General features: G+C 42.8%; 1 pseudogene; it reads right to left on the bottom strand.

Moving 5' to 3' along the window:
- Positions 1 to 379: 379 nt before the first annotated feature.
- On the bottom strand, positions 380 to 10,852 carry LOC116646024 (annotated as a pseudogene).
- Positions 10,853 to 11,216: the final 364 nt, after the last annotated feature.

Raw genomic sequence — 11,216 nt, 5'->3', positions numbered from 1 at the left:
CACTTTCTCCATTCCTTGTACTCTTGGAACAGTGTTCATTGCATCTCTACCAGTGGTATTTGGAAAAACTGAGTCTGGGCTATTCCTTGATCAAAATTAGGATTTATTAGGCAAACACATACTGAAAACAAAGTTAAACAGGCTACAAAGCTTATGACGGTAATAGGTCTTTAGGCTGGTTTTTGCAATTTAAGTTATTTGCCATCAGGAGGCAATAGAAGTTCACTTCCCCCTCCCCCGCAAGAAGGAAATGTGGTTTTCCTGAGAAGCTAGTCTCTCTCTCTCTCTCTCTCTCTGTCTCTGTCTCTCTCTCTCTCTGTTAGACAGGAAGTAGGATTTATTGGTGGCCATGAATAAGGAGGGGGCAGTGCCAAGGTTCTCATGAGTGCAGAGACTGCCATTTGTCCAGGGGGCCACGATTAAGGATGTATTTGACCCCACAGCCTTCTGGGAAGAGCCACTTTTCAGCCACCATGTCTTCAAATTCATCTGCATCAAACTTAGTTAAGCCCCACTTCTTGGAAATGTGGATCTTCTGGCAGCCAGGGAACTTGAACTTGGCCCTGTGTAAGACCTCAGTCACATGCTTCTTGTTCTACAGCTTGGGACAGATGGACATGATGACTTGGCCAATGTGGACCCTGGCCACTGTGCCCTGGGACTTTCCAAAGGCACCCTGCATACCTGTCTGGAACCAACATAGGACATCTTGTTGATAAGGATGAAGTGAGAGGGGTAGAGCCACCACTCAGACGTGAAAACCATCTTTGTCACAGCTTTTCACCCCATACTTGTCGACACAAATACGGACAGCCTCCAGGGCTTCAGAGGAGAGCAGCTCCTATTCATCTGGTTGCAGATCTTGGCATCAGGGACACCTCTGCAGGAGTGAGGCTTTGGATGAATGACTTGTTCTTAACAATACCGGTAACATTGGGCAGTGTACAGCCCATGGCAACACCAGGATCTTCAGTGACACGCCAAGGGCAAAGAGAAGATAGTATCTTTTCTATCTCGCCACTTGTTGCGTAATTACAAGCTACAAAACTTTGCTTTGTATCCAAACCGACATTTATGAAATTAGGACTTCCAGTTGAATTGGTTCAAATCAAGATTGAAAATAAGTTTTGTATATTTCTTCATGAAATCTCAGCTCTTCCTAAAACTGTTTTGTTTTTTTTTTTTTTCATGGATAAGGGATTATCTCACTATATGCTTTGGGCTAGACTTAAAGAAGTGAATTTCTTTTTTAAAACAAGATTCTAACTCCAGTATAACTTTTGGCTCTTGATCTAGTTAAGTTTGTGATCTTTAATTTTGCAAGATGCCACTGTGAAAGAAAAAACAAAAACAAAGACACAACTGGATGCAATTCATCACTACCAAACAACACTTTAACTCTTTCCAACCTAGGAGACGCTCCCTTAACCTGATAACTGCTTTCCAATTTTTAAGCTTCCTATTCCAAGGTAGATTGATTACAAAAATGGCACAACTGTCCATGCTCCCCTGAATCCATTCCCTTTGCAACCTGACTTGGAAACTTCTCCCATCAAAGGTGGTGTTTGTATCCCCATCCCATGAAACTGGACTAGCCCTGTGATTTGGTTTGCCAATAGAATGCAGTAGTGTTGCAGTTCCAAGCCTAGGCTTCATAAGGTCCGGTGTACTTCTCCTTGCTCCCTTGGACCCTGGAGATCTACGTGAACAACACCGGACCAGCCTTTGGGGACATGAGCGGTCACAAGGAGGAGAGCCATCTCAAGCAAGGCCATCACAGACCAGCCAGTGCCTAGCTGCTCTGCCTACTAACCACTGACACATGAGCGTTTCCACATGGCGATCATCTTAGCTTAGCCCAGATAGGAAGAACCACCCAGCTGATCTACAGATTTATTTTTTTGGCTAGGGGAGAGAAATTGTGTTGCAGGGTTATTTAAAACAATAGATATCTGTTACTTTGGGTCTAAAGCAATTGAGCCAATAATGATTATTACCATTCCCCTGCCTGGGATTCAGAATGAAATAAGTCTGGGAGAGAAAAGATTCTGTTTCTGATTTGGCAGGTTTTGTAGATACAGATCAATGAAGTGGTCTGGCTGTATTTATATACACTGACGATTTACCTCCTGATACTCTTTCTGATTCCCACTAGTAATGCTTAGGAATTAGCTTAAAAATATTTCATTGGCCTGGTGTCCAGCTACTCCCAATCATATGTCATGGCCACATTAAACCATTCCTTGTTCCCCAAACATACCTCAAACACAATAACACTGGCATGCCTTCACTTCGACCTGATCATCTTTTCTTCTTTCTCTCTTTATCAAAATATTTTGGATAGTCTATGAATCAGCTGATTTCCTTACAGTTTCTCGCCTCTGTGAAACATGCATCTTCATCCTCCAGTATAATAAATTTCTCTTTCTTCTCTGCTTATTTTAATACCTATTTTGTAATGCTTATTTCAGTTTGACTTATAGTCAAAGATCTAAAATTCTGTCAGTATTAGCTAATCTTGAAGACTAAGAAAAAACAAGGCAAGTTTCAGATAGAGTTTTAGATATTTCCTTGTAGAATATGGTTATGATTTTCTGCTTTTGGGGAAAAAAGAAGAAAAAGTCATTTTAGCCATATTGAGAGTTCAGAAAGGGAGCGTATTTTGGCTTAAACTATACCGTGGAATCAGAATTAACTTTGTGCTGGTCATTATGCCATAGCCAAATAATTGTTCTTATTTTTATTATTAAATTCTACTTTTTAAGAAGAAAAATGGAGTAGACCTCTACTCCAGAGAGAGAAACAAAAAAGGCCTGGCTCAGTTCTGGTCAAGAGGAGTAATCAGTGGAGGATCTCATCAGTGTTGTGGATGCTACAACTAGGATTCCATCCATCTTGTTAAGGGACCCAAACTCAAGCCTCTGACCCCCCTTCATGCAGGATCAGCACAGCTAAGCCCTGATCTCATCTAAGACTCGAATATCTCCTTTCCTGTAAACCACTTCTATCCTGAGAGGAAAAAGCTACAGTTTATAAACATTTTTATTGGTCATATTTTACCATATGGCCAAGATGTTTGATGCTGGTTTGTTTAAAACACACACCTAAGTAGGTGTCTTTTCCCTGGTTAAAGAACTTTTTATGATAATGCTTCATTTAATTGAAACCCGTTAGCGAGCTGAGAAGTGAAATCAGTTTATGAATCAACGAGCAAATCTAGAAGCCATTTGGCAGCGTGGAGTCACGGCCATAAGACGTTCGAGTCCAGTGGTTAGCATAATGCCTGGCCCATAGAATAAACTCAAAGGAAGTTTCTGTCTGCAAAACAAAATGGATACAATTGAGTTAGCAGAGTTTTAAATGACATTGACTAGAACATCAATAGAAAGAATAAAAAGAAAACTGATTTTATTACAAAGTCACTGTGGATCAATAATACATAATAACATGGGCACGAGAAGCAGTCAGTGACAGAAGACATTCAATGATTCATGAGCACATTAAATTCATGAAATAATAAGCCCACACTGTTACATACTATCTTTTTCTGAATCAATAGCTATGGAATTGAATAAGAAAGTAGAATATTTTCAAAAGGTGCAATAATAGGGGTGACACAGCTGGGCAGAGTTGCTTATCTGGAGGATATCTCCACTATGCAGCTACATAAGAATAAAAAAAATTCAAAGGTTTAGCATGGAACGAACCCAGACATGTTTCCCATGACAAATTCAGTAGACACATCGGTGGGCTGTGATTAATTATCTTGTGTCAATGAATGGTTCTCTGTTCAAGCATCTCTTTTCTAAGATGGAAAAACCTTATATGCTGACTTCGTTTCCCCCCTTTCACTGGGTCATGGAGGAAGCAGTGTGTTAACAGCAGTGTGAGCACCCCAAACCCCCTCCCACTGCAGGATTCTGACTAGTGTGAGCTGAAGACAAATAGATGACTCAGATATCTAAGGAGAGAAACGACAGTCAGTGGAACTTATTTTCTGACCCTGCCCCAGACAATACCATGTTGTCTCTTTCGGCAACCAAGTTAAGTTTGCAAAGGGATCCATTCAAAATCTCAAAATATTCCCTACTTAAAATAGTCCTTACTCTGAACAAAGATTCTCATCATACCTTTTATGTCAATTCCTTTAGAGAGTTGTTTTCTGTCTGTCTGTCTCTCTCTCTCTCACACACAGACACATACACACACAGACCACAAACATCAGTCTCATAAACTCATACATGAGAAATGTAGATCTCAGAAGTCAAAAATGAAGCATGATTCTAAGCCATATGGAAACCTTTATCTGGGTCTTTGTTTGAGTGTGTCTTTTTCTAGTTATGTTCGTGTGTCCATGTGGGTTTACAGGTGTATTCCTGCATCTTGTGTTAATGCATCTGGAGCCTCTCCCAATCCATCTCTCTCTTTCTCTCTCCAATCTTCTTTCTTACTTATTCCAGCAACTATGGACAAGAGAGAATGGAAATGCGTATATATTTTATTTGTTTTATTTACTGAATTTTTTTATGTTCTCTATTCCTTTTGTATAACTCAGAAAAGTCTAATGTTATACATTTTTCTTTTAAAAACAATAAAAACCCAATTAAATTGCCTTTTCTGTATTGATTACCAATGGTTTCTACCTCCCTTGAGCCACTGATCCTGAAAAGGATCAAGCTTCACCTTCGTTCTGAACTTATCTTTATAAAGTCAGAGTTTTCCTTTTCAGAAAAAAAGGAAATTTTTTTCTTGCAGTCAGGTTTTGGTTGTCACTGTTTCTGGACTTCAGTTCCTGACCTTGCTCTGTTAACAATGAGAACTCATGTTTCTATGTCTCTATAATTTTGTGCATACGTCTTTGTATACGCCTGGCCTAAATTCCAGTCCACCCTTGGCACACTTTACCTCCCCCTTTTAAATGAAGGATTCTGCTTAGGAGACATCCTTTTTTTTCCCTTTTAACATTCTTATGTAGCTAAACAATTATCTTGCCTTAGAACCTCATTCACTTCCTGATGTAGGCAGAAAACAGCACGTTCTAAAATTACAGCATCTTGGGGATAGAAGGGATTAGTCAATGTATCTAATTTAACTTAGTTGGCTCCCACTTGTATTATCATTGGTTTAAAGGATAAGGCAAGAAATAGGGCTCATTAGTTGTTCAACTCTCCAAACATTTGTCAAGCCAGGCCCTGGCAAACACCAGGGATTCAGAAATGATTATGTGCTTCTTGTCTTCAGGAAGCTCGTAATCTAGTGGGTGGAAAAGAGAAGTAAACAGTTACCGATGATGGAGATCATTTGCATGAGAGGGAGATACTGTGGGAGCAGAAAACCCAGCCTTGGGGCATTTTTAAAAAAAGATTTTTAAAAAATTATTTATTTGACAGAGAGAGAGAACATAAGCACGGGGAGAGGGAGAAGCAGGCTCCCCGCTGAGCAGGGACCCATTCCCCGTCCATGGGGTGGGGACGCTTGATCCCAGGACCCTGGGCTCATGACCTGAGCCGAAGGCAGATGCTCAACCGACTGAGCCACCCACGTGTCCCATCCCAGGCTGGGGAGCATTTTTAGGAACAGGATGCCTGACTTGGGCCCTGAAGGACGAACCATCAGAGATCCTCAAACTCTGGAAAGAGTCTCATGATATTCCAAATGCAGTTGCAGTCAGAGAAGTTACTATTGGAATAACTGTAAAAATGTCACCTTTATACTCAAGATAGCACGGCATGGTGTCTGTGTGGTTTATCGGCAATGGCAGGCTTATTACTTTTAATGCTGTAATTTTCCCAAGGTCACCGTTCTACTTTCCCTGTTATATGTGTTACATAAAACTGCACTTCTTCGCCTTTATTGGAAAAAGCAAAAATGCCTGTAGAGGAAGTTGCTTTTTGAGAATAGCAGACTTTCCATAAAGGAAATGTAACCCTCGCACATTCACTTCATTATGCTTCGCTCCCTCCGTCAAGGCTGCCACTCTCACAACAGCTCCTTCTTTCCTTCTCCCCGCCCCACCCCTTGAAGGTCCCTCCTGTTGCCCTGGAGTGGTGATCCTGGCTGGACTAGGAGGACTTGGCCCATGCTCTTGTTAAAGTTACGACTCAAAGCATAGATTGAAAATTTTCTTTTTTCTTTTAAAGATTTTATTTATTTATTTGAGAGAGAGAGCACATGAGTGGGGGGTGGGGGAGAGGGAGGGACAGAAGGAGAGAGAATCTTAAGCAGCCCCAGGTGGGGCTCGATCCCAGGACCAAGAGATCATGACCTGAGCCGAAGTCAGCCACTTAACCGAAGGAGCCACCCAGTCGCCCCTAGATGGATAATTTTCTAATTATCTTTCGCTACTGGATATTTCAGCCAAAAGAAGTCCGTCTTCATGGAAGGCCATTAGAAATGTCTGGAAACCTAAGCTGCTTCCGGTGTCCTTGTAGTCCAAGAGCAGGGACTGCCCGGCTCTGATGAAACCTATTCTATACCTGGAATGTTAAGGGATAGGTACCCATTCCAGGGGCTGGAGAAAGAGAGGAGTAGGCTGTGGGGCCAGAAGAGGAGTCCCGGGAACAGCTGAGTGGAAGAGGAGCTAGAAAACCGAGCCTTGCCGCCAGACTGCCATGTTTGCTGCAGTCTGGTGAGGAACAAAGAGACTGGGGCCGAGGTAAGAGCAGTAGTGGGCACTAGGGGCACTTGACAACAGGCTCTGCTAACATGGGCTCCCTGGCATACCTTGCGTGCCCGTGCAGGCTGCAAAAGCCAACTCGCTCTAAAGAGTGCCAGTTTTGCAGCCTCGCACCCCCCTCGCTGCCAGGGCCATGCCTTGGCCCCCATTCAAGCATAAAGAGAAGGTTTCTATAATTATCGCCCCAGTGCTGGCATTTGCACACAGCTGTGTTATCACACACAGATCTGCCCAGGCCCCGAGAGGGGGCTCCAGAAGAAGAGGGCTGCTGTGCTGGACGCTGCCCGGCTTTAGGAGCCCCCAGACCTTGCCCGGGGCCCCTACTGGGACGCTGACCCAGGGCCTGAGGGGTTTGCTTTTTGACTCTCTGGTGGGTTGAATTTTAAAAGAAAAAAACAAAAGCACCAGTGAAATCGCCTAATATCCTAGACCACAGAGCCAACTGTGAGCAGGCCTGAAGGTCGGAGGCTGGCAGAGCTATTTTCTGGAACTTGCAATGGCTGGTGCCCCTCCTGCGTCAGCTGGGCCGAGGGAAGAGCACAAACACTAGAGGCCTGTGTATTCCCAGAGGCTCGGGTCTGGACATGTATCCTGCTTTCTAGGCTCCGGGAGGGGAGGCTGGGAAAGAAGAGAATGACTTCTCACTGCCAGCTTTGGATGACAGTGAATGGATTCTCTAACTCTGGTGCCTTCTCTCCCTCTGTGAGGCATGGGGGCCGGAGCAGAGGAGTCTCAGAATTTTCAGAATTAGAAAGGGCCACAGATGTTTGAGAGTCCAACTTCCCACTCAGTGTGGCTTCCCCCTTGGAAATATCCTGAAGCTGTCATCCAAGAAGAAGAAGGCTCTCCTTGGCTGCTACCAAGAACTGGCTGCTCACTCCTTGGTGAAATATCTCTGATCCTTGAGCATTCTTGCTCCCTTCACTCTACAATGGAAAGAGAAAAATCATACTAGGGGTCTCTGATAGGCTTTACACCTATCAAGGGGCTCCCAGGGCCCTCGGGATCAAGTCCACATTCACAACAGCTCTGCATGTTTGGCCCTCCCCACTCTCGGCCTCATCCTTGATGATATCTTCTCATCCACCTAGAAGAGAGAGACACTCAACATTGGGTTTCCTTTCATTTTCTGGAATAAGCCTCCTTTGCTCTCAGCCCTCCAACCCTCTCACCTATGAATTCCTCTTCTGGGAACAATCCTGGTCAGGTGGTCCTATCTCTCCCTGCTCATCTTGCAAGTCTTTTTCTGGGAGGCCTCTCTAACTTCTAACCTAGATGAACTCCCTTTGCTCTGAGCTTTCGAAGCACAATGCTTGGCACGTAGTAGAGGCTTAATAAGATTAGCTAAATGAGTACCTGAATCCAATCTTCCTGTAACTTCTACTCTCTGTGTTAATTCCACCCTCTTCCATATGACAGCCCTTGAAATATTCAAAGGCCATCATCCTAATCATTCCAGCATCCGTATGAATCTGGCCCCAGCAGGACACAAATCACACACTCAGGCAGGGTAATTGAGGACAGAATGATAAAAGGGGATTTACAAAGATGGGAGCAGGGTTAAGTGAATCTGAGGAGCACCCCAGAGCTAACAAGAGCAGGATCTTAAGCCTGAAGGGTCAAGGGGAAGGAAAGCTTACTGGAGGCCAGAAAGAGTAGCTGAAGCTGGAGAAGAGGACCACCCAGCAAGCCAGTAGGGAGGCAGCCAAGGGAATAAATACCCACTTCACGCTCTTCCCACACTCTAATCTCCCCTAGTGCCTCCCACTGACAGGTAAAGGGCAGGGAGCCTCCTAGGATACAGAGCCCAGTGGGAAAAGATGAAGAATAAATGAATAGGGAGAGACAAATGAAGAATACCCAGTACGATCATCCAATCCCAACAGCTACCCCAAATCTACTCTTGCCAGACTAAACAGTTTGCGTTGGTTCTACTACTGGTCACAAGGTGGCCTCCTTATTATCTAAGTCAACTACCATCTGGATAGATTCTGGATTGCCATTTGTTGCCTGTCCTGAAGCACTGGCCAGGAATACCACTATGCTCCAGACATCAGCCAAGGTAATGGGTATCAATCTCAGCCACTCTGAACACTACCTTTGTATTAATGCAGGTTTAAAACCATAGTTCCTTGCTTGTTGAATACATTTTAATTGTTTTTTAATTGGGTTTATGATCAATTAAATCCCCCAGGCTTCCTCACACAAACTACTGTGAAATCAAGCTCTCTCCTAAATTGTACTCGTCATTGATTTTTGTTTTAACCTAACTGCAAGATTTTACATTCGTCCCTGTCAGATCTTATCTTATTTACTTCTGTCCATTGTTCCAGATTATTAAATCCTTATTTTGTTACCTAGTGTAGCAGCTTTTCCTCTCCACTTTGAGTCACTAGCTAATTTCATTAGGCCGCTCTCTTTGTTTTCATCCGTACTGATGATGACTGAACAGAATCCCAGACAGCTGGGTGCTGAAGACCTCCTCTGGTTGAGAGATTGAGCAGTATGGTGTGGCATTTTACCAAGGGTGGGGAAAGAGAACATTATTTCTGTAGTGGGTTGGTGGTATAGTGGGAAGTAAAAGATCACGACGAAATCATTCTTGGGAAAACCCCGGATTACACAAGTTGAACAAGTTTCTTTCTTTAAAGTATCCCTTAGGGGCGCCTGGGTGGCTCAGTCGTTAAGCGTCTGCCTTCGGCTCAGGTCATGATCCTAGGGTCCTGGGATCGAGCCCCGCATTGGGCTCCCTGCTCGGCGGGAAGCCTGCTTCTCCCTCTCCCACTCCCCCTGCTTGTGTTCCCTCTCTCGCTGTGTCTCTCTCTGTCAAATAAATAAAATCTTTAAAAAAAAAAAAAAAATAAATAAATAAATAAAGTATCCCTTAGAGTTATTAATATGCTAATATCTATGGACTAGGTCTGGAATCAGATATTCAAGGCTCTACCACATTGATTTGACTATGGAACACTCACGCGTGTTTGTGTGTGGGCACATATTTGCACATGAGTGCATATGTAGTATTGCCCAGGATAGTGTTTCACGAACTGCGTCTTGGGAAATGTTGACTGTGGAACTAACAGATCTGAATTTCACCACTTACCAGTTTGGAGCAAGGTATTTAATCTCTCTAATCCTCGGTTTTCTTATCTATCAAGTGGGCATAAAAGAAGATCTTACCTCTTAAGTTTGTGGTGAGAATGAAATAAGATAATGCCTGAATGAATCAGTACCTCTTACCACACTAGGATAGTAAATACTCACTACAGGTTAGCTGACATTAAACAATATCTGTATAATTATAATTATCATTAATGTTATTTTGACACTGATCCACTGGTTAGGCTCTGTACAGCAAATATATCAAAATATAATAATCTAAACAAGCTAAAAGATAGACAAGAAGCTAGAAATATGTTTCTAGTTTATATGACTTATATGACTAGTAAATGATGAATATTCTAAATAAATGAGAAAATTCGCACAAATCAATAAGAAAAAAATAACATCTTAACAGAAAATAAGGGACATGAACAGATAATTGACAGTAGAAGAAATGCAAGGTGGTCTTAGGTTGGAAATTTTTATTTTTATTTTTTATTTTATTTCTTTAAAGATCTTATTTATTTATTTAAGAGAGAGAGTTTGTGTGTGCATGCACATGAGCAGGAGGAGGGGCAGAGGTAGAGGGAGAAGCAGACTCCCCACTCAGTGGGGCTTGATCCCAGGACCCCGAGATCATGATCTGAGCCAAAGGCAGACATTTTAACCAACTGAGCCACCCAGGCACTCCAGAAATTTTTATTTTTAATGAAAAGGCTTCACTGCTGGTGCCAGTGTGAAATGATAACCACCACCACAATAACAATAGCTAACGAGAATTTAGCATTTAGTATATATTGGCCACTGTCCTAAGCATACTGTAAATATTTACTCATTTAATTCTCACAGTGAAAACTGTGAGGTAGATTTTTTTAAAATTATTTTTACTTTATAGATGAGAAAACTAACTACAAAAGATTATACCATTTCTGGAGCAATTTTTGTGAAATCGTGAAATTTTTGATGGTATCCACTGAGAGCCTTAAAATAGGCATATGCTTTGACTTGATCTAGTAGAAGCTGTGATGCATTGCCCAGATCCTCTTCAGGGCTTATTCCTCCAGCTGCTGCCATGTGATGGTCCTCAGCTCTCAGCCCTCACTAGAAATTGTTCTCAGATGGAGACATCCACCTTGCCAACGTATGACTTTGGACCAGCCCATGTGCAATGACCTGATGATGCAGAAATATAAAGGCCTAGCTTCCTCACTGCATATAGGACAACTCTTTTGGGCCATCTCTGCTGCAGAGCTTCCCATGGGGTCAACTGAACCTTTGTTGAGGTTCTATCACAACTGAACTTCCCCCTCTGCCCAGTCCTGCTTTCCCCCCTCCTTTCCAGAGGTTTTGATTCTAAGAGTACTTCCTAGCAAAGTTCTGCAAGGTAATCTCCAACCTAGCATCAGCTTCCTGGAGAACACACACTGCAACACCCAGT

This window comes from Phoca vitulina, unplaced genomic scaffold (genome assembly GCF_004348235.1).
Source record: "Phoca vitulina isolate PV1807 unplaced genomic scaffold, GSC_HSeal_1.0 scaffold35, whole genome shotgun sequence".
NCBI classification, from domain to species: domain Eukaryota; kingdom Metazoa; phylum Chordata; class Mammalia; order Carnivora; family Phocidae; genus Phoca; species Phoca vitulina.
Note: the sequence above shows the minus strand (reverse complement) of the source record. Positions and strands in the feature narration are given on the sequence as shown.